The sequence below is a fragment of the Ailuropoda melanoleuca genome, chromosome 3, assembly GCF_002007445.2.
Source record: "Ailuropoda melanoleuca isolate Jingjing chromosome 3, ASM200744v2, whole genome shotgun sequence".
In the NCBI taxonomy this organism is placed as follows: Eukaryota; Metazoa; Chordata; class Mammalia; order Carnivora; family Ursidae; genus Ailuropoda; species Ailuropoda melanoleuca.
In genome coordinates, this window is record NC_048220.1 from 131,918,823 (window position 1) to 131,943,426 (window position 24,604).

At 34.5% G+C, this 24,604-nt stretch overlaps 1 protein-coding gene across 4 annotated transcripts in view; it reads left to right on the top strand.

Annotated features, from left to right (window-relative positions):
• Positions 1 to 24,604, top strand: part of CDH18 (cadherin 18) — a 478,586-nt gene that overhangs the window by 239,983 nt on the left and 213,999 nt on the right. The gene's annotated exons all lie outside the window — the stretch shown is intronic.

The following is a 24,604-nucleotide window of genomic DNA, read 5'->3' on the forward strand; positions in this document are numbered from 1 at the left end:
TGACCATATTATTTCTTCATGTATCTTGCTATGAAGATACCAATACATTCAAGGTGACAATTTACATAAATAGAAATAGGTGATATAATGTCTGAAATCTTTTGCCACATGTCTTTTAAGCTTGTAGTGTATGACCAATTTATAATAGCATTAAAAATGCAAGTAATTAGCTATAGCATTCAGTAAAACTTTTTAGATACTCATAAACATTTACATACCTCATTTGTTTTAAAACATAAGAAAATTCTTAAAGTATTTTGGATACCATTTTAAAGATGTATAAGCCAGCATACTGTAATTAGGTGATTTTTCCCAAATTCATATATCTAGAAAAAGGCCAAGAAGAAATTGACACCAGGTTCTCTTGAATGTAGAGCTTACCCTGCAGTTGATGGGGTATGATTTAGGCCTCATGTCACTCTGATGACCTGGGGCTTCCTCATCGCTTACAGATCTCTGCCGTGTAGCTATTTTATTTTGTTTTTCTCTCCTATGACAAATTTTGTAAATCATTAAAATGAAGTTCAGCTATGATAATTTTTTGACTATCTCTATAAGACTCTAAGGGATGTAGAACATGATTTTTGAGTAAGGATTTTATATATTTGAGCTTATATATGAGTATTATTATATATGAGTATTGTATATGTAAGTATGACTTAGTTTAAGCTGAGGTTATTATAGTCATTAATCAAATTGTTGTGTTTTGGATATGTATATAAGTGGTTTTATTTTTAATTTTTATTTTTAAAATGTTTTTGAGATATAACTGACAAAAAGCAGTGTGAAATTTAAGATGTACAATGTAATACCTTCACTTACACATATCTGAAATGATTACCACAATAAGTTTAGTTAACATTCTTCATCTCATATACATATGGGTTGTTAATGAAAGATTGTAGTTTCTCCCCTTCCCTGCTCAAGCCCATTTTAGCTCTCATGAGGTAGGCAGATGGCTCCTGAAGCTGTTGGGGAAGCAGGTTAGAAAGAGAAGACTAGTTCTTTACCAGAATCTCAGAGCAGAAAGCAATTCTACCAGAGTAGAACACAGGGATCAGCTCGAGAGAGTCTGGGGAGAGTCCCAGATGTCACTCGGGCTTATTGGTCTCTAAACAAAGTTGAAGGTAAACTGAAGGGCTCAACGCCATTAAGCCTGGCAGGTGAGAGTTAATGTGGAAATTCTAGAACAGACTTCCTTTTCTCACTTTGTCAAAGAACTGACACCCCATTTGCTAACCTACTTTTGTCTCACAAAAGTGAAGAGCTCTGCGACTCCACCATTTGTGAGAATGCCATTGGTAAGGGTAACTTCCAGAGGCTACATTAGAGTCCCAAGGAGCAGAAGTGAAACCACCATAACCAGGGGGCAAACAGAAACACAGGCAGAGCAGTCATTACTAAGCAAGTGTGCTGAGCAAAAGATAACAAGAGCACTAGTGTTGTTGGGATACGACAAAGAGATTTCTGTAACTCAGAGCCATGTTTTCTGCAACCAGTAAACAACAAAATATCAGTATATGATTGAGGCATGAATGGCCATTGATATGATCCAAATTATTGTCCTGGAACTTGGGAACATATCAGACTGGAAGAATTAACTAAAAATCAGAGAGCAAAAAATCCCCCAAATGTGGGAATTGTGGTACAAGATGAGACTTAAAAAATATATATGTGCATTAGACCTCTTGTGTGGATGACATATGTTCCCAGAACAAAAAAGAGTAGATGAAGGAAAGTATGATTTTTTTTCCCTTGAGGTGAAGAACATATTGAATTTATGAGTTTAATAGAGTTTTTGAGGAAAGGTTAGAATAAGAATTAAACCTACGTAAATCCTGGCAAAGTACCTGAAACCTAAACAAAAGAGAAAATTTTACAGATTTTCAGATATTTTTAAATTGCCTGGTAATCTATGTAATACATATCATATTTATCACTTGAAATGCCAGAATCTGGGGCACCAGGGTGGCTCAGTCTGTTAAGCAACTGCCTTCGGCTCAGGTCATAGTCCTGGGGTCCTGGGATCAAGCCCTACATCAGGTTCCTTGCCCAGCAGGAAGCCTGCTTCTCCTTCTCCCTCTGCCATTCCCCCTGCTTGCATTCTCTGTCTCTTTCTCTCAGTCAAAAAATAAAAAATCTTAAAAAAAAAGAAGAAAATAAATACTAGAATCTGTTTGACAGTTGAATGTATAATCTACAAAGAAAAAGAAAAAAACTCTAGCCCCAAATCCTTTGCTCATCAAAATATGACTCATTTGTAAAGGTAAAAGAAATGTTTGGGGAAGGATCCAGAAAGTAGATTGCGTTATCTTATCTAAAAATATATTTGAGAAAATGTTGAAATTGAAAATTGTTGAAATGAATCCAAACAGAGATCCTCAAAGTCAAGGAAAATGACAAGGAGAGGGAAAAAAATTGGAAATGTACCCTGAAATATGTGTTTATGTGTGTACACAGTTAAATCTAAATGGATACATTTGAGGATGCTAAAGGATACTGTACAATCCAAGAATCATAGCTTCAAGGAATTACTGTGGCATAAGCTATAGTTTGAGGACTTAGGAACAAGTCACAACATTGCAAAGTCTTCATCCAGGACTTAAGAGGAGGATGGGAATGGGAAATAATATTCCTAAATTCTTTTACTGAGATGAGTATGGTTGAGGAGGAATATACAATATCTGAAAGAAGTAGAGAAAAAGGGGGCACCTGGGTGGCTTAGTCGGTAAGTGTCTCCTTCAGCTCACGTCATGACCTCAACGTCCTAGGATCAAGCCCTGTGTCAGACTTCCTGTTCAGTGGGGAGTATGCTTCTCCCTCTGCCTCTCCCCTCTCCCCCTGAGAGAGAGTGCTCTCTCTCTCACTCACTCTCTCTCAAATAAAATCTTAAAAAAAGCATCCATTTAAAAAGAAAAAAAAGAAGTAGAGAAAAAGAACACGACAGAATAGGTTTTAAGTAACTGTATTATTGTGCTTCTAGGCATGATTCCATTGAGAGAGAGAAAATTCACTGAGAAAAAAAATAGATAAAAAAGTATCAAAATAGCATCTATTGTACATTTTAATGTGAATGTATAGGAGGTGCTTTGAAAGTTAGTGGAGGGATGAACTCACTTCACATGTGTGCTTCAGAATGGGTGATGCCTGCATTGATTCTGATTTTAGAATTAAAAAGCTAGTAGTATTGGAGAGGAGGGACCAGCCAACAGTGGCAAGGGAGACAAATTCAGCTTGTGGTCTATTTTTTTAATATAATGTTTAACTGGAATACAGCCACATCCATTCATTTAAATATTGCCTGTGGTAGTTTGGGCATTACAGTGACAGAATTGAGAAGCTGCAATGGAGACCATTTGACTCACAAAGCCGAAAGTAATTCCCTTGTTGCCTTTTACAGAAAAAGTTTGTCAACCACCATGGTAAGGGCTTGCAGGGGGTGTGACCGGAGGCAGGGGGAATAATAGAGGATAGTGTCGCAGTCTGATAGACAAAGCATCTGCTGCTCTCAGGCAGTTAGTGTTCTGCCAGCCCTGCTAAATATACACATATACACGGACATATGTTATTTGTTATAAACGATAGGTTGGGGCTTCTTGCCTTTAGGTGGATACTGTTAGTTATCTAACTAATATTCAGCCTGTCTTTTCGTGTTACTACAAATCAGTATTGTTCAGGGTGACATGATGCAGAATCAAATATTCACCTCCCACCACTCCCTTTCATCTAGGAGTGACCATGTGACCTAAATCTAGCCAGTAGGATGTCAGTGGAGGCCAATGGGGTGGGATTTCCAGAAAAGAGATAAGTTTCCTGAGAAGACATAGGTAGCATACATATTTCACCCCTGGCCCAAAAACCAGATGTGGTCTGAAAATGCAGCAGCCTCTGGCATCGTAAGGATGAAAGCCTCCTGCTAAGTGAGATGGAGCAGAAAGTTAAAAGGGTCTGGAAGGGTGATTCTAATGCAGAAGTGATGCTCTATCCCAGCCTGCCAATGACAAAATCATTCTTAACAAAGTAAACCTGTTTCCATTTAAACTGTCTTGTTGGATCTCAGATACATACAGCTACATTGAATCTGAGTTGGTACTTGGACAAATTCTAGATTTAACAAGGACCCCAAAAGCAAAAAATGAAATCCAAAAGAATAGTGAGAATGGTTTCAGCATCAGATAAGAAACAATGATGCCATTTTCCATGAAGTGCCTTGATTTGGGAATGACACATGAAATCAGCACTTATTTTCCTTTCTATGTATTTGTGATGCTAGATGATTGTACTATGGCAGCTATTTCCCTTTTTGCCTATGATGCAGCCAACAGTTGATTTCAGATATTTTAATCTTGCTTGCCATCAGCTGTGGAATTAATTGCATCCATAGAAGTTTTGATCAGCAAGGAAAAGGAAGTTGAACATTTGAATGTTGACTTTGAGTTCTGCAGAAAATCTAAAGTTGGTCACCCCAAAACAACCAGTTAGTTTTGTCAGCATCTGAGACTACAGGTTGTCAAAGCAGTTGTTCTAATGATGTTATGAATATTGAAACAGCATCAAGGAATATTTATTGAGCACTTACTATATGCCAGGCATTGCATGTAATTTATAGTAATTTCCTGCTCACATCATAAGGGCAACATGATGGTTATCCTTGTTTTACAGAGGATAAAACTGATACATAGAATTAAATGATTTGCCCAAGACTACATGGTTAGTAAGAAGTGCAACTGGAAAAGATTTCTAAGCCAGATAGAGATTTAGCTTTTAAGTTCCCAATTTTTTTGTATAGTGAAAAATGTAAAATCTGAATCAAGCTATTGGTGGAATAATTATAACAAGAAGAGTGGACATTCCAGAATCCTTACAGTTTATTGAGCCGGAAGTGGAGGTTGCCTTCTTGACATGTGAGGCTAGATCTGATGTTACAATGTTTCTTCTTATTTTAAAGGATTGGATTTGGGGATGGCTACATACCATAAAGAGAAAAATTATTCCTAAACGCTGAGAGTAAGGGAATAGACATTTATTTATACTACAAATCTAATCACTAGGGAGTCCAACAAGGATATGCTTTTGAAAAAGAATTTTCTAACAACTCCATAATGTGTACGTTAGATAAAGTGTGGATAAAGACAATGGACAGTTTCCAGATAGGTATGTGCTCCAAAAGCTGAAAATCCTTTGTGATGCAGATAGTGTGCACAGTGAAACAAATGGAGGTATTGAGCAATGGAAAGTAGCCTCATTAACTGGGCTCAGGAGTGGGGCTCAGGTGGAGGGCCAGGTATACTCATGATGCTGGGACAATAGGGATAGCATGGTTTTCCCAACGCTTAAGGACAAAGTAAATAGTAAATAAACCTGTGATTAAACTATAAAAACTAAAACTTTGAATCTGCTCATGAAAACATAACCACTAAAAAAATAAAACGAACAAGTATATGGTTAAAAAAGGACTTTTTACAGTAAACAACAATCAATAAGACATGAATTTAAATGAAGAAACATTTGAAAATACAGATGTCAAATAATTATGCTAAACCTAATAAAATGAAAGATAAACTGAAATACTGGTAAACATACCTGGCTGACAGGGGGCTAATTTTTATTACATAAGGGTATTTTTTTAATAAAAAAATATGTCACAATCAAATAAAAAATGGGAAAATTACATTAGCAAGAGAGTCACAGAAGAAAGAAACGTGTTAATTATTCAAAGAAAAACCTCAAATTCCATTAGCAATTTAAGAGGCCACGAAGGAGAAGGAGAAACTAATGTTCACCTACCAAAGTTTACAAGTCTGATAATTCACAAAGTTGTTAATGTACAGAGCCATTAGCCAACAGGTGAAGTCCTACAGTTGTTTTGGATAGCAATTTAACAGTATTTTAAATTGAGAACATACCCTTTTGTTGTACAGTTTGTATTAACCATGCATTCACATGGTTACACCAAGGTACATGTGAAAGGATGTCCATTGCAGTGTTATTCGTAATAGCGAAACATTGGGAACACACTTAAAGTCTACTAGTAAGGAAGTTTTCAAGTAAATGACTCTTCAAGTACATACAGATTACCTATGCAGTCTTAAGATGAATGAGCTTGTATGTATATACTGACCTATGAAGATTATATTGTTTTAGTGAAAAAAAGTTTTTAGAAATATGTGTAGAATAGTTTATTTTAGAACGTAAGGGTGTGTTGTACAGTGTATGTGCACAAAGGGCATATCTTAAAGAAACACACATACTGATGAAGGCAATTGCTTCAAAAAATGGGCTATGGCTTTATCTGCTAGCAGATAAATGCATTCTTCTTTATTAAAAACTACATATATATATAATTTATAAAGTGATAATAAAAAGTGAAATGCAGACTTGTGATAAAAATATTTTAAATAACAGTAATACTTAAAGACATATAGGTTTCTAATATTAATAATGGCTAACAGTATAAGCAGAAGACAACAAAATTTTCCTTAGCATATGGTGCCTGACAAATTCATTGTTTTTATCATATACTCATTAATTTGGTTTTGAATTACTCAGCCATTAAAAAACATATCTCCATTTTTGTATCTCTTTAATTCTTTCTGGAAAGAGAGAGAAGGAAAGTATTTTATATGCTGAGAACTAATAGTGAGTAGCAATAAAATGGTAGAAAAGAAGGAAGGAAGGAAGAAAGGAAAGGGAGAAGAGTGAGGAGGGGAGGAGAGGAGGAGAAAAGAGAAGACAGGAGAAGAGAAGAGAAGAGAAGAGAAGAGAAGAGAAGAGAAGAGAAGAGAAGAGAAGAGAAGAGAAGAGAAGAGAAGAGAACAAGTTCCCTAAATTTGAACAGGCTACAGACACATAAATAGAAAATTTCAATGTAGTGTTTGATAAGCTAAACATAAGGGAACCATAAAGTGGACAGTGAGTTCAGCTTGCAGACTTAGAGAACTCCTCAATTAATCTTACGTAGTGTACAGGGGTTTATCAGTTAGACAAGGATTTCACATAGAAGATACAATGATGAAAAATACTCGTCTTCCCTGTGGGTTTATGGCTTAGGGGTGTGTGTGTGTGTGTGTGTGTGTGTGTGTGTGTGTGTGCATATGCACACATTTGTTAAAGGGAGAAATAAACAAGATTGTCATGCAAATAATGAATCCCCTTCACAGTTTAGCAGAATATGCTATGAGAATGCAGAGAAGGCAGCACAAGAGACCTCTGGGGTGTGCAAGTGTTTATCAAGTTATTGTTTCTTGTATATCTATAATGCTAAATAGTAGTCATGGAGCCCTCCAAGTAATTGCTGTGTGCTATATTACCAGGGAGAAAAGCAAAATGTGGTTGCATGTTTCTTGTCAGTGAGTAATAATCAGCAGACAAAGTCTGTGGCAATTCTGGATGGTTTAATAAAGAAAGATGCAAAATAGAGTGTTTTTCAATGCATGTTTCAATACGATGTTTTTCTTCACCTCTTTGAATTATGTTGTGTAATTTCAACTATTATGTAGGGAATCATATTCCTCTACAGCAGGGTTTTTCAACCTTGCCACTAAATGACGTAGTAGCCTGGATGATTCTTTGCTGTGGAAGACTGTTGTTGGCCTGGTAGGATGTTCAGCACCTCCCTGACCTCTGAACATTAGATGTTAGTAGCATCCTTTCTACCACCATCATATTACAGTGTCTTTAGCCATTGCCAAATGCTCTCTGGGAAGAGAGTGTTTTTTAAAGCATTTCAAAGTAGAAACATGAATTGGAGAATATACTATTTGTCAAATTTATAGTCACTTCCAAAGAGAATCTCATAGTGTTAGAATACTCATATATTTTACGACCAAAAACAACTCTATCTGCCCAGGTCAGCAATTTTCATGATTAATATTAATTGACAAATTCAGTTGCACTGTATTATGAAAACAGTGAGGTATACCATTGAATAAAGTTAAGTCATTTGTTCTCACAGAACAAAGTGTAACAGTATGGCTTCTTGAGAGTCACTGTAGCTCTCATTTTTAAAAGAAAATCTGCTTCTTGTTATAGTGTTGATTTAGAAAAGGACCATTTGAGTTATGATGAATGCCTTGTAAGCTACTGACTGTCACACTGCATTTTTTTTACTCACCTAAAAATTTGATCAAATAAAACAAAATGAACATGTGTGGACAGAATGACATTATAATATTATGGACCTGGTTAGGTCCATGAACACACTTGCACACATTTTATCAATGAATGTTTAACATTTTTCTTTTCTTTTTTCCTCTGGTATGCAGTTCATTATCATGCCAGTCTTTATGATTTTGCCACCTCCTAGCAATTATTCTATACAATAATTGTCTTTGGCCTTTAAACAACTTCAAAGAAGTACTTCTTTAATTTTGATTTAATGCAACTTCATTAAATGTCTAAGTTTTTAGACCTGAATTTTAAGAATACGAAATAAAAAATTAATAATACTGATCATCATGGCACAAAGAGGAAAATAACCATGAGATGAAATTATATGTGCTTTTGGAGTCAGCAGTCTAGTGCATGTGTGGCATTTAAGAAATGAAAATAGGATAAGTAGAAATGTACTTGTAAACAGCACTGCCATTCTCAGAAAGGACATTATAAGTGTCTTAAGACATTTAGTGATACTAGAATGTCATATTGTTATAAAAAGCTAGTAAAAGTGTTTTTATCATGTATATTGAGCAATCTCTTTAAAAAAACTAATTTTACAGGGGCGCCTGGGTGGCACAGTCTTTAAGCGTCTGCCTTTGGCTCAGGGCATGATCCCGGCGTTCTGGGATCGAGCCCCACATCAGGCTTCTCTGCTAGGAGCCTGCTTCTTCCTCTCCCACTCCCCCTGCTTGTGTTCCCTCTCTCGCTGGCTGTCTCTCTCTGTCAAATAAATAAATAAAATCTTAAAAAAAAAGCAATTGAAACAATAATTTTAAAATAATAATTTAAGAGGATAATTTTGTCTCTTCTATTTTTATGAAAATACACCCAAATATTTGCAATTATAGTCTTCTTTTTACCTAGAATCAGTAGTTTTTAGAAGTTTTAATTGTTTTGCAGTCACTCTAAATTTTCAAAAATAATTACTTTATATCCAGCAATTGTTTTGAGAGTAGCCATACTAGATTACAATGCAATTTGCCTGAAAGCAAATTTCACATCTTTAATTTGTTTTTCACAACAGCATATCTCTAAGGAATCATAGAAATTTCTACTTCTTTTCTTCTGTGTATTAATAAAAGGTACCTATGAGTAAAAGTCATTTAATAATATTTAGGATATTATAACAGACTACAAAAATAACAAATTTTGTTGTTTATGGGAGAGAGAACAAAATATTACATTTTGTTAAATTAACAGTATGTAATTTATAAATTTCAGCTTCAGTAGAGCACTGATTCTTAGTTTGGCGTAAAAAGAAAATATATGAAGTTTTACTATATGACCCTTAATAGCTACAAGGTGCCTTACCCTTGGAGATATATTAAAACATCTTCGTCTTTTTCATGTCTTTGTACCTCTCCAATCTCTAACTCCCAGGCCTATTTCCACTTGCAGCTGTGTTCTTTGTTGCAGAGCAGCAAGAAGAGACAGCAGCTGTGCTTACTTTATTGCACTGCTTGTTGGGGGACTGATTTAGTTCTGGCCAAACATCTTGGGAGATTCACCCTGGATTTCTTCCAGGATTCTAGTAGCCATTTTACAATCATTACCCTGGGGCATAACTTCAGAATGAGATAATTTTAATGAAATGAGGCTGACACTGCCATTCTACATGGTAAATTAAAAGTGCATATAAGGAGTCACATTGGACAACTAATGAAATGAAAATTGAACAAAAATTTCTAAGTTTCATAACTTTTTTAATTCTCATAACTTTTCCCTTGTGTCGGTTAACTAGTGTTTTGTAGCAAATCAACCCGCAACCCAGTGGCTCAAAACAGCATCCATTTTACAGTGAACTATAAAAAAGATATAAATTAAGAAAGCAATCCCATTTATAAGAACATCAGAAAGAATAAAATACTAAGGAATAAATTTAAGGAGGTGAAAGATCTGTAAACTGAAATCTCTAAAACATTGATAAAATGAACTGAGGAGGACGTAAAGAAATGAAGAGGTATTCCATGTTCATGGATTGGAAGAATTAATATTGTTTAAATGTCCATTCTATCTAAAGTGACCTACAGATTCAATGCAATCCCTCACAAAATGTCAGTGGAAGTTTTCACAGAAATAGAACAAACAATACTAATGTTTTTATGGAACCTCAAGAGATACCTCATAGCCAAAGTAATCTTGGGTAAAAAGGACAAAGCTGGAGACCTCACATTTCCTGATTCCAAACTATACTACAAAGCTATAGTAATCAAAACAGTTTTGTATGGGCATAAAAACAGACACCTAGTTCAATGGAATAGAAAGAGAGACCAGAAGTACTCATGTATATATGGCCAACTGTTGACAAAGAAACCAAGAATATATAATGAGGAAAGAATATTCTCTTCAATAAATGGTGTTGGGAAAACTGGACAGCCACATGAAAAACAATGAAACTGGACCATTATTTTACACCAAACACAAAAATCAACTGAAATGGATTAAATATCTGAAATTGTAAAACTCCTGAAGAAAGCATGAGGGGGACTTCTTGACATTGGTCTTTGTAATGATATTTTGGTTTTAACACCAAAGGCAAAGAAACAAAAACAAAAACAAGCAACTGGCACTGCATCAAACTAAAAACTTCTGCACAGCCAAAGAATCATTGACAAAATAAAATGACAACCTATGGAATGGAAGAAAATATTTCATATTGACTCTTAGAGCTGCATTTCAGTAGTATAAAAGTTCAAGTTTCAAGGGTTTTTGAAGAAGAGGCCCAGAAGCTTTGGTGTCTTACTTTTGTAGTATTATTATAAACACATCACTTGAAACCATATTCTGTCAATCTTTACTGAATTTACTGAATTTACTGAATTTACTGAATTTACTGTCTGGAGGAAAGATTTTTTTTTTTTTTTTTTGAGGAAAGATTGTGAAGAAATATTGCCTTTTAATTTTGGGAACATCATTGTTCTTATATCGGGTAAAAATTTACTATTGCTTCATGAAGTAATGATTAATTTTATTTTCCTATATATTATTAAGTTAGTTGTAAATGCAAAAAAGGCCACATAAGCCAATCCAGTTTCTCATTTTTATTCAATGATAGATATGATTAAACAGATTACGTTTTACGCTACTGCTGATTCCTCAGTCTCTTCACTTACTCTTTATGAAAGTAGACTAGACTTGGAACTCCCCTAAGAAAACTGATCAATTTATAATGGAAAATACTTCACTGGGATATTTTTTTCATCATAAGATGGACTCATTCACGAAACTTAAATTTGCATATCACATTAAAAAATATATTCGAAGAATGATTTTCATGTATGTACCCCTCAGTGTAGGAAATTGAAAGCAATCAGAGTTTTGGCAGTTCTAACATGCATGTAGTTGTAAAAAATATAAGTGAAACGTCCATAGTGGTCAGTGGAGTATTTTGGTATATAAATTGGCCTTGGAGCTTAACATGTTTCTTGATGGAGATAATGTTTTGTTTTGTTTTAAATAAACACAACTTTAATTAATATATGCTAATGACCCTATATTTTAACGAAAGTACATACATTGAACTTATTGTAAAGTTTAAAAATTGAAAATAAATTATGTGTCAAATCACTGAATTAGGGCATATGCTCTTAAAATTCCATTCCCAAAACTCAGGCATGCAATAAATTCAACCTCACTATTCATTGAACTTGACTCCTAATTCTATTATGCATTTCAAATTTCTTTCTTGAGACACCATTTTGGATATTTTTCTTCATTTTCTCAGAGTCACGTACAGAGCAAAGGAATAGTAACCCAGTATAAAGTAAAGGCGTAGCAATCACGTATGAAGTGAATGTTCAGTGTTCAGGTGTGGAGGGAAGGCTCAGCATGAGGTATGTTAACCCTAGCCATTACACATAGAGTAAATGCATAGTGATCAGGAGTAGGGAAAATCATAGTGATGAAGAATTAAATAAAAACACTACAATCAGTTATAATTAGAAGGTACAGTGATAAGGCATAGATAGAAGGGAAAGTGATCAGGTAAAGATGGCACAGTGCAGAAGAGGAATGTTTGTGCCATTGTGGATTCCTGCTGCCATCTACCAGGTGTCTCTGTTCCTCCTAGTTTTCAGTGATCAGTCCTTTATGGTCCTGGCTGCCTGTTCTCCCTTTCATTTGCAAGGCCTTTTAAGATCCCCTGAGTTTCTCTTAGCTAAACTTCACTTTCCACCTTAGTAAATGGGAATTATTTTCTTGCTCCCATCTGCTGTTAAGGAGAGAACTCAGAAGTTCAGATCAGACGCTTTTTTTGCCATTATAAACTAAATGGCCTCTTAAATCTTCTACTGCCACATCACATTGAAGCACCATGGAATATTGGAGAAGCTGTGCTCCTTCAGAAGACGGTACTACTCATAGTATCGCATGTATATAGCAACAAACAAACACACATAAATATAAAGAAATTTGATGGCTTTAGTTTTATTCAACTTTTTGTGATAATTTGTTACACAGCTATAAAAAATACAACAAACTAGACAAATCTAAATATGTGTCAGAAAGCAATGTGAAATGTCGTGTAGCTATTGGAATTATATTTGTTTAGTTGGCATGGAAATATCCAAGACATATTACTACTTATAGAAGAAGCTGCAGAGTGTTTTGTGTATTATATACATAATTACATGACAGACTTTTGAATGAACCAAAATAAAGTTATGGAAAGACATGCAAAACAGTATTAAGATTATTTTTCTGAAGGGAAATGACAGTGGAGTTGTATTTATTTTTCTTACTAAGATCGTGTTGTACTTCTCTCATTTAAAATACCCAGTTTGTCACTGTGGCATAACTTAACCTCTTCTCACTGATATATCTCCCCTTGGTGTATCAAAGAGGATAGTCCAAAAAGAAATCATAAATATTTCAAAAAGAAACCATAACAACAAGATAGAGTAACAAAAGTGAGTCAGAGATTCTGAAAATTCCTGGAGCATTGAATACATTGAAATTGAATGGGGGAAAGAGACAGGCCATATTTATGACCCTAAGAATTAAAGGTGAAAATTGTTCTACCCATGAAAGCCTCTGTAAATTCACAAACACAGAAGGACCTGGGGAAGTCACCCAGGCAACTTAATAAATTAGAGATTTATTTATTTATTTATTTACTTATTATTTTATTTATTAACAAAAAAGACTTTTCAACCTCATCTATACATAGCAAGAAAATGTGTTTTTATTCTATTGTAAAGCTGTTGATGATTTTTCCCCCTAAAAATAGCTTACATAAGGATATTGGAACACTGGGATGAAGCAGAAAATAGCTTTCACTAAACCAAAATTCCACATCAGAGAGGAACAACAAAAAAGAGTAAAACAGATCTTACCAGTGGGCAAGTATTACAAGGTCCCTTCTTCTCCTCATTTGGGGGAAACAAAAGTCCTTGACCTGTGTGGCAACTATATTTACCCATCTGGCCACATTTATTTAGATGTAGCATTTCTATTTTAGAGGGATAAGCATCAACTCAATTTCTGTTTTAGCCTTAAAATTTTTCAGCTTTATTGAGTTATAATTAACAAATGGGAATTTTATATATTTAAGGTGTACAACTTGATGTTTTTATATATATACATTGCAACATCACCATACTCAAGCTGAGTACATATTCATCACCTCACTTAGTGAATGTTCCCTACCTTCTTCCTTCCTTCCCTCCCTCCCTGTCTCTTTCTCTTTCTTTCTTTCTTTCTCTCTGTGGTGAGAATGCAAGATACTTGTTAGAAAATTTCAAACATACAATATATATAGTATTGTGAACTATAGTCACCATGCTGTTTTCTAAATCTACAGAACTTACTCGTCTTACATAATTGATTTCGTATACTATTTGACCAATATCTCCCCATTTCCCTCACCCCATAGCCCCTGGAAACTATCATTCTACTCTTTGTTTTATGAGTTTGAATATTTTAGATTCCACATGCAAATAAGATAATGTATTTGTCATTCTATGTCTGGTTATTTTCCTTAGCATAATGACCTCCGGTTTTATCTACATTGTTGCAAATGAAGGATTTCCTTCTTCTTTAAGGCTGAGCAATGTTCCATATATATATATATATATATACCATATGTATTTTTTCATTCCACATTTTCTTTAGTCATTTGTCTATTGATGGACATTGGGAAATTGAGGTTGTTTCTATATCTTGTCTATTGTAAATAATGCTGCAGTGACATGAGAGTAGAGATACGTCTTTCAGATAGTGATTTCATTTACTTTGGATTTTTTTTTACATACTCAGAAGTGGGATAACTGGATCGTATGATGGTTCTTTTACTTTACTGAGGAAACTTTATACTACTTTTTATAATGGATACACCAATTTACATTTCCACCAACAGTGTATAATGGTTCCCTTTTCTGCACACCCTTACCAGCACTTCTTATCTTTTATCTTTCTTATAATAAACATTCTAACAGATGTGAGGTCATATCTCGTTGTGCTTTTCATTTACATTTCCCTGATGATTAGTAACATTGAACGCCTTTTCATGTACCCATTAGCCATTTGTATGGCAGTAGTAGACATGGGTGATCAACTGGAAATATTTTACTTTTGTCGTGAGAAATAAAAAAGATATGGAAAAACAACAACAACAACAACAACAAACCCCTGAGTTTTCAACTTGAAGAAATATAAATAAGTACCAAGCAGGAAAACTAATTATTAATTTGAAAACCGACATATCAAATTTCCTTGGACAGCGAAGAGATTTTAAAATGTAATATAAAAAAGATAAATTTTGAAGGACAAATATTTCTCTATATTACAGTTTTCATGAGCAAAGATAGAAGTGAAAAGACAATGCCAACCTGTATAAAAATTCTACTGTAATTCCAGCAGGAAGATTATCAATCAAATATTAGAGAAAATAATTTTTTTTTAAAGATTTTTATTTATTTATAAGACAGAGATAGAGACAGCCAGCGAGAGAGGGAACACAAGCAGGGGGAGTGGGAGAGGAAGAAGCAGGCTCATAGCAGAGGAGCCTGACGTGGGGCTCGGATCCCATAACGCCGGGATCACGCCCTGAGCCGAAGGCAGACGCTCAACCGCTCTGCCACCCAGGCGCCCCGAGAAAATAATTTTTTTTTCAGATATGAAAGGTCTCAGAAAATTTCAGGCATGGAAAGACTAGGAAAAATCAACAATCACATCTAGTGCCTAAGCATGAATACACTAGAAATATATATTATGAATTTTAGTAAATTGCTAAACTGTACAGTATGTCCAGGAAGAAGAGTATATTGGATTTCTAAAAAGAGTAGAGAATATGCTATATGCACTAAGAATTAGAAAATAATTTGATCTTGACACTTGCAACATTCTCATTTTTGTGACAAAGCTTAGAAATACAGGTTTTTTTCATCTTTTCGAGTTATTCATGTCACATTAACTGATTTTGCAGAGAATACTTTTTTTGTATAATCAAATAGAGCTTATTCTTGATTTTTTAAAATAATTTATGGAAATAAACAAAGACCAACCAAACGATAAAGAGCAAAGGCTATTTATTCAGAGTTTGCTGTAACAAGAGAGTTAACCACAATCGCTTGCATTTTGGCAGAGACTCAAAAGCAGGCAGAAGAGTGGGAGAGGTTTATAGTGGACAAAAGAGAAAGTTTTGAGTATGTCATGATTGGAAGCTGTTGTCCTAGGGAAGCTGTAGGTGAGCTACCTAGAAACAGAGCATCCTTTGTGATGGTTACGAATGCGAGTCTTGCCTTATCTGATTGCTTTTAAGTTGGAAATGGGGAAAAATAGAAAGTGTAAGTTATTGATCAATTCCTGGTCATTGGGGCTGAATGTTATTGTTTAACTTCCTGGATTATCGTTAAGGAAGATCATTTAACCTCCTGCACGTATCACGTATAGAAGATAATGTAGTCTGGGTCCTGGGCTGTTATTGTAGTAATAGGCTGATTTCTCGTTATTTTTATATATGGCCTGGACATTGTCCATTTATATCCAGCCTCTCAAAAGCATAGAAAAATCACAAAAATCATTTTTTGGAGAGGAAGAACATAATATAATGTATACTACAATGACTTAAAACATGTAACCGACAAAAATTGTGAGTAAAAAGATGGTAAATTATATATATTTCCTTAGAAATCATTAAGGACATACTTGCTGCCTAAAATTATTGAGGCAAAATATAGAAATTTAATTAACCATTTTATCCATAGTGATAAAAGTAACTAACATAACTAAAATTAATAATGTCATTAAATTGTGTGATGGGAGAGGTATTGGGAGATAATTTTGATGCAGCGAGTTCTTCATTTTCAATTATGGCATACCAATGAATACTTTTCAATTGTGATACAATCAAAATTTTAAATTATAATGAAAGAACAAGCAGTAGGGCAAAAGTTGGTACACTCAAACAGTGATTCTGGTGAGAGTAGGCATAGGAACTAAGATGTAAAAAGTCTTCTAATTATATGTATATATGGTTTAGTTGTAGTTTAGTTTATTTTTGACTACCTTAAAAATATATAGACTGTGCTACTATGCTATTTTAGAAATCCATTTTCCTAGTTAATTGGTTAAAATAAATAAATATTGGAGTTTTTTACTCAATGATTGAAGTTAGTGATTGTATGTTGCTTGTCTGTGTCTGTATATATAAATATGATGATGATATATAAATATGTCTATATAATATACAGTGTGTGTATTATTATGAATATATACTATAATCTTTTAGTAAACTCTTCTGAGCTTTTATTGACAACTTTGTGAGCAAACAAGGACAAAATATTTTTATCCTTGTATTCAATTTTGTGTTGTCCTTTGTTTTTTTTTTTTTTGGTTTTTGGTTTTGTTTCTGCTTTTGCTGTTGCTACTGAATGAAAATTCAGCTGAAATAATATTCCATTATTCAGAACAATGCTGAATTTGGTAAAATTTAAAAATTTTTTCAGATAGAATATTCTCCAAACAGTGAAAATTAAAGCAATTTGTAGACACAATTTCTAATTTTTGATAAGAAACTGATAACAAATCAGCCATAGTACAAGGACTTAATTATCACACATGATAAATTAAAGAAATAACTGGGGAGTACTTTGAGAAGTATTGAAGTTTTCAATTGTGTGTGTGTGTGTGTGTGTGTATAAATATGAAATTTTCACACATATATGAAAATTTTCTTCTTAAGAAACGTTTTCTCTTAAAATCTCATAATTTTATTTTGCATACAATGAATGACTCTCCAAATGATGTTTGTCAGATTCCAATATGTTGACAAATTTAAAGTTTGAATGTAAAAAACACATAGGTTTTCATTTAAAAATACTAACTATATTAGAATCAAGTACAGAACCTAACCTTTCTATTTGGTGAAGTATAGTCATTACTCAGAAAAGCAGTGAAGGATAGTTGGGGAGAAATTGTTAATACCTTCCTTATCACAGAGTTTAAGCAGGATAATAAAATCCACTGCCAGTTAGATCAAGAACAGGAATCACAAATGTGGAATGAATTACAAAAATGAAAGAAGAAATGAAAAACCAAGTCGTGGGCCATAAAGCAACTAGGGAAGGAGTTTAGTATCCCTAGGGTGGGAAGACTAGTGTTACCTGACCATAGGTGCTAGGCTTTATTGCATGGACCCATGGAATAAGGCAGCTCAGAGGGAGCTAGAACCATTGCAGAAAAGCAGACACTGCCAGAGATACCACCTAAGCCAAAAGAGAGAAGGAGGGTGTAGGGGAAGTAGACAGAGACAGAGGTAGACACATCTTTCTTTTCTGTATTGTAATTTTCCTCTAGCATTTGCTCTGTTTAGTTGGTAAGGAAGGCTGCAGAAGAGCATGACAGTATTGTCAGTATCTGGAGAATGCTTCCCCTAACTGTCCTACTACACACCTTTTTTTACAAGACATGTATAATGACTTGGCTTTTGGCAGGTTGACAGAGGGTTGAAATATAACACAACCTCTCCCCAAATAGATGCACTTGGACTGCCATTACATACCGTGAAGGAAACATACATGCACACAGAAAGGTGGAAGATATTGTAACTACTAAACTGAATGGATCTCTTAAACGCCATCCTGACTGGTTGGAGAAATAGAGTAGAGAGGAAAGAATGTCACATATCAAAATAGGTAGGATGAGGCTTGAATTCTGCATTTTCCAATTGTCAACTATGCAACCTTTTCAACCTCAGTACCCCCATCTGTAAAATAGCATTAAATGTAATTTTCTCAATAAATTAATGTCATTATTAAATTGAAAGGCATATAGCAGAGTGTTTTTCACATCCTTGGTCCTAATGTGTGTTACTTCCTTAATTAATTTTTTTTTCTATTGAAGGACTATAATACAAAATTTACTTGAATAATGTGAAATTTTACACTATGCATTTCCATAAAAGGGATCTAATTGAAAATACACAGAACTTAATGATAGCCATGATTTAAAATACATGGATACAACAGTGATTTTTGCTTTGGTACTAGATGTTTCAGAAGTGTTCTTGCAGAAGAATTTTTTTCTTATAAATTCAATGACTCCTGGGGGAATACTCAAATCTTTATCAAATGACACGATGACTGGAATCCTGTGTTATTTCTCTGTTGGTGAAATTACAGTCCTCCTGTGTAGAATGAAATTTAAGTTCTATCTTGATGACTATTGCTTTTTCCCAATCCCTGGAAAATTCTTCTGAGAATTAAGCCCTATGAGATTCCTTCATAGAGATACTCTCTGCCTTCATACATCTTCAGCTTATTTTTACTCAAAAGTTCTTGCTCAGCATTGATTCACTTGAGATTTTCACAGAGCTGTGAACCTTGACAAGTCATGCGTAACGATTTGCAATCTCAGAGAATATTTGCTTGTATTAAAACGCTTTATTAAATATTTCATATTGGTCTTTAGAGACTTTCAAGAAAGTCCACTCTTTCTGCTTCTCCATTGATATCTAACTTTCCAAATGCATGCTATTTATAAAGCGTAGCACAAAAAGAAACCAAATCAAAAGAGTGACACAGGGCAATTCCCAAAGGGAACTGGGCTTAAGTTTTATTGTAGAAAAGATACCTTGAAAGCTTTTTCATGTACTTTAATCTTTTTTTCAGATTTGTATAAAACATCAGCTGAAAGGTACTAATCCCTAGCATGGGAACAGCTACGTGTGTGCCACAGGAAATATTTAACTTGAAAATATTGTGCACTGAGTAGCCAATGAAACTTTAAAACACAATGTTTCTGTGATTGTTTTTCATGGGAAATTGTTGTAAAAATTAAGAAAGCTTATAAAACACTTGAAAAGTTTTCTTTGATTAGAAGCTAGTTATATAGAGAAGGGGCTACTGGTTTTATATGTATTGACCAAATGTATATAATAATTTCCAGAAAAAATAGATTATTTTAATATTCTAGTATAATAATGGACTTTTTGGCATTACTTCATATATTTTTATTTGGAAAGCTAGCATTATAAAGAATAATAATTTTCTCTTTTCTTCTATGTATACAATTAGGGCACATAGCATGAAGAAAGGAATTGAATTGTCTAATGTGAGATACCCTTCTCAGAATAGAAAAATACTGATTTTTTTTTTCCTCTTAAACATTTAACCAGGAATAGAAATCTTCATTAACATAACTAATACATCTTGTTAATTTACTTAAAAATGCCAAGTTATAGCACTAGTAGTGCCTACTGTTTAAAAAAATCAAATACCATTAATTTCTACCTAATTTAATTTTGTCAACTTGTGAGGTTAACTTTTTATTTTATCTCATTTATGATATAACTGGCATCAAAGAGCAAAAGAAATTATTCCTCATTTTATTGTGAATTGTAACTTTAGACTCTTGTCCAGATTCAGTTAAAGAACACCTGTAAATTCTGAGAATAAATGTAATTTCTTTCCACTGCAACTGTAACACATTTTATTATTTTGCTAAGGCTCCTGTACCAAAGTACCACAAGCCCAGTAGCTTAAACAACAAAAATCTTTGTCTCCCTCTTCTGAAAGCCAGAAGTCTGAGGTGAAAAGTGTCAGCGGGGTTATGTGTCCTCCTAAAGTACTGGAAAATGGTCTGTCCCAAGCCTTTCCTTTAGCTTCTAGTGATTTGTTGGCAATTCTTTTTTTTTTTTTTTAAGATTTTATTTATTTATTTGACAGAGATAGAGACAGCCAGCGAGAGAGGAACACAAGCAGGGAGTGGGAGAGGAAGAAGCAGGCTCACAGCAGAGGAGCCCGATGTGGGGCTCGATCCCATAATGCCGGGATCACGCCCCAAGCCGAAGGCAGATGCCTAACCGCTGTGCCACCCAGGCGCCCCTGTTGGCAATTCTTGACTTTCCTTGGTTTGTAGAGAAATCACTCTGATCTCTGTCTTCATCTTCACATAAAGTATTCTGTGTGTGTGTAGGTGTGTGTTTCCAAATTTCCTATTTTTATAAGGACACCAGGCATATTAGAGTAGGGGCCCAAACTATTCTAGTTTGACCTTATCTTAATTAATTACTTCTTCAATGATCCTATTTCCAAGTAAGATCGCCTTGATGTACTGGAGTCTAGATCTTCAACACATGGACTTTGAGGGGAAACAATTCAACCCCTAATACATACCCTGAAGAGTTCTATTTTTTTAAATTATTATCTATTTTTAATGAAAAAAAACCTTTCTTTAAAGATTTTATTTATTTATTTGAGAGAAAGAGAGGGAGAGCACAAAGGGAGAAGACGACTCCCTGCTGAGTAGGGAGCCCAATGCGGGTCTCGATCCCAAGACCCCGAGATCATGACCTGAGCCAAGGCAGATGCTTAACCGACTGAGCCACCATGTGCCTCAAAGCTTTTTTTTCCCTAATGTTGAAGAACCTCTAAAAGCATTAATTGTTCTTAAAATGTTGCCATCTAGGCTTCAAGTAAGTAAGAATGTCAGATATCTATATATTTTTTTCTTTTGGCTTCAAACCCCCTTACCAATTCTCCTTAGTAAGAAATCCTTGAACAGTTGGCCAAGGGACTTATTTTCCATCCCTGCTCTTTATTTTTACCCTCACTGTGTTCAAGGGGCAGCCTGACTTTCGGCTGTGCTGTGCTGTAGGCATGCGCGTGCTCCCTTCAACCAGCAATCTGTGAACTCAACGTGGTGGTCTGATGCCTTCAGATGCCATCAAAGTGGAATGATAGAGATCATTTGCTCTACCTTTCTTCACACAAAACAAATAGAATTGCCAAATACCTGTGAGACATACTATATAGAGATATGTAACTGTTGGTGACCATACATTTTGACCAGGGCAGAGAGTTAATATATTGTCTTTTTCTCTCCTGGATCCCTTCTCTGTTCACTTCCCTGTGCTACTTTAAACCATCACTTAGTCAACACCATGAGGCTACCTTTTTTCTTTTCTTTTTTTTCCTTTTCTTGTTCTTCCTTTCCTTGTCACTCCATTCATGCCTTTCAGCTTTCGCTTGACAAGGATGGACTTTTATAGACACTTTAAGCCAAGCAGAACAATTTTTTTTGATGTTATTTTGTCATGTGGTGATGCAGCCTATGACCACAAAGAAGGTGTGATCTTGCACTGGTTTTCTTTCTCAGCTTTCTCTATAGAATGGTGCTTGGGGACTATTTTTAAGATGTTAAAAATAATTTAAACCTAAATAACTTGCAAAGCCAGAGAAAATTTTAAAAAACGAGGATTTTATAAGTGTGGCTTCTTAAAAGATGACCATTATTTTAATGCTTTCCATCTATACTGTTCTCTCTTTCCCGAATCTCAGTGATCCTTGTATAGGACCAGTACGATCAGCATTTTCCCAATCGGATCAAACATTTTACTGATAAATTTTAAAACACTTCAGCCACAATATAGGCTTTTTACACTTTTTAGAGCTTTGTCTGGGCACCGACTACTGATTTAATTTTTGTCAATGTGCTATCAACATAAATGCCTCCTAAACCAACTTTTATTTGTAGATGTCTACCTACTGATTTTCTCTGAACAGGTGGAGAGATGAATGTGAGGTATGGAACAAGTGTCGTGACATCACAGAACAAGTCCTTGAAACTCTGTTTATATACATAATAATAATAATTAGACATAGGAGTGTAAGAGGTAGTGTACATTTAGCTAACTCTCCAAAATTTAATCAAGCCAGAAAATGTAGTGCATTATATAATGAGAAAAATCATGGTACATACACAAGCCTAAATAAAAAGAAATTAAAAAATTAAAAAAAATCTCAGAACGGAATATCATTGAGGCAAGAAAACAGTCTTTTTTTTTATTTCAACTTTTAATTTTGAGATCATAGGTTCATAGGCAGTTATGGGAAATGATATGGAGGGATTCTTTGTATCCTCACTCCGTTTTTCTCCATGGTAACATCTTAAAAAATTATCATCTTGCAAAACGATAAAAAAATCATAGCCTGAAAATCGAAATTATTTAATCTATCACTCTTGTTTAGATTTCCCTAGTTTTACTTGTGTGTGTGTTTAGTTCTACGTAATTTATCACAGGTGTATGTTCATGTATCACATACCATAATCAAAATACTGAATAATTCTAGTATCATGTTGCTCTTTTATAACCGGTCTCCCCTACCTCTATCTCCTCCCCCTCAACCTGGCAAGTACAAATCTGTTATCAATTTCTAAAATGTCATTACTTTAAGAACGTTAAATAAATGGGATCATACAATATATCACCTTTTGGGACTGGCTTTTTTCCACTGGGTATAATTTGCTGAAGATTCATCTAAATTGCTGCATGTATCAACAACCTGTTTATTTTTATTGCTGAATAGTATTCCATACTATCAGTGTACTGCAGTCTGTTTAACCATTTTCCCAGTCAAGTACATCTGGGTCATTTCCAGTTTGTGGCTACTACAAATAATGTTGCTGTGAATATCTATGAATATTTACAAACACAGTTTTATGTGGACATATGTTTGCATTACTTTTGCATAAATGCTCAAAACTATAATTTGCTGGGTTGTAAGCTAAATGTGTGTTTGATTTTATAGGAATCTGCTAAATGTATATTTCCACCTGCAGTGTACAAGTGACCTAGTTTCTCAGTATTCTTGCCAGCAGTTAGTGTCACCGTTGTGTTTTATTATTCATTATTAGAGATTTCTTTTAGACATCATGCAGTCCTCCCCTTCTGAGGGTGCACAATTACTAATCATATTTCTGCTTATAATCTCAATATAAAAATATTATGTAGAGGCCAGAATCTTAACATATTATTAAAAGTCCATGTACACTTACAATCTGCTAATAAGGATCATCAGGTAAAGAAGGCATACTAATTCTATTAAGTTTTCTAGGATGCCTTGAAGACAAAGAACAAGCTTTGTTTAAAGTCACATCTGCATTTCAACACAGGAGTTAAAATCTTTGTGGTTAAACGAATATTAGACCCTTAATAAGTGTGCCATACCTTAATAATTGAAGTACTTATTAAAACTAAAGACTGAAAATTGTTAGTCCTTCTGTAGTCAAGTGCCAAATGAATGCAGAATTTCATACAGATTTACTTGATTGTGGAAATATTTTTGTTTGCTACATAACCTGAATTAGTAGGTAGAATTTTTCTAGTTAAGCAGAATAAAATATCAAGTATGCATTATTAGATGATTCATCAAGTACATTTCATGAATAAATGAGAGCTCTTAACCCACTAAATTTACAGTGGAGTTATATAACCCTTAATAGATGGTTGTCTTGTTATACTTAGATCAGTTTTCATTTGGGCATAACTGAAATATGGTATAAATGTACCTAATTATGCAAATAGTATTTGCAAGATATAAACATAAAAGAAATCAGCACAATACAGCCACTAATTTTACCTCAAAATACAGTTTTTTAAAGTTTATAAATTCCTTTAAAGTATACTTTAATTTTCAAAAATCCAGTGTAATAAGCATATTCTGATACCCATTGTAGAAAGGTGACTATGGTGGCACTATATAGAAGAATCTAAAAGACTGAGAACGGAGCCTTGAAGACCAGTTAGGAGACTCCTCATTAGTAGTCCATGTAAGAAATAAAAATGTCATAAATGATGGAAAATGGTTTGTGCTATTTTGATGCCACTGATAATTTAATGTCAACCCACCCGCATTCCCCCCTAATCACAAACCATGCCACCCCCATTTTCCGAATAGGTATATAACATGCAATGTATGTTTTCACTCTACTTTACCTTTACCCCAAGTCGAACACCAGTTTGATTCTTTTTTTTTTTTAAGATTTTATTTATTTATTTGACAAAGAGAGAGACAGCCAGCAAGAGAGGGACCATGAGAAGGGGGAGTGGGAGAGGAAGAAGCAGGCTCCCAGTACAGCAGGGAGCCCAATGCGGGGCTCAATCCCAGGACCGTGGGATCACACCCTGAGCTGAAGGCAGGCGCTTAATGACTGAGCCACCCAGGTG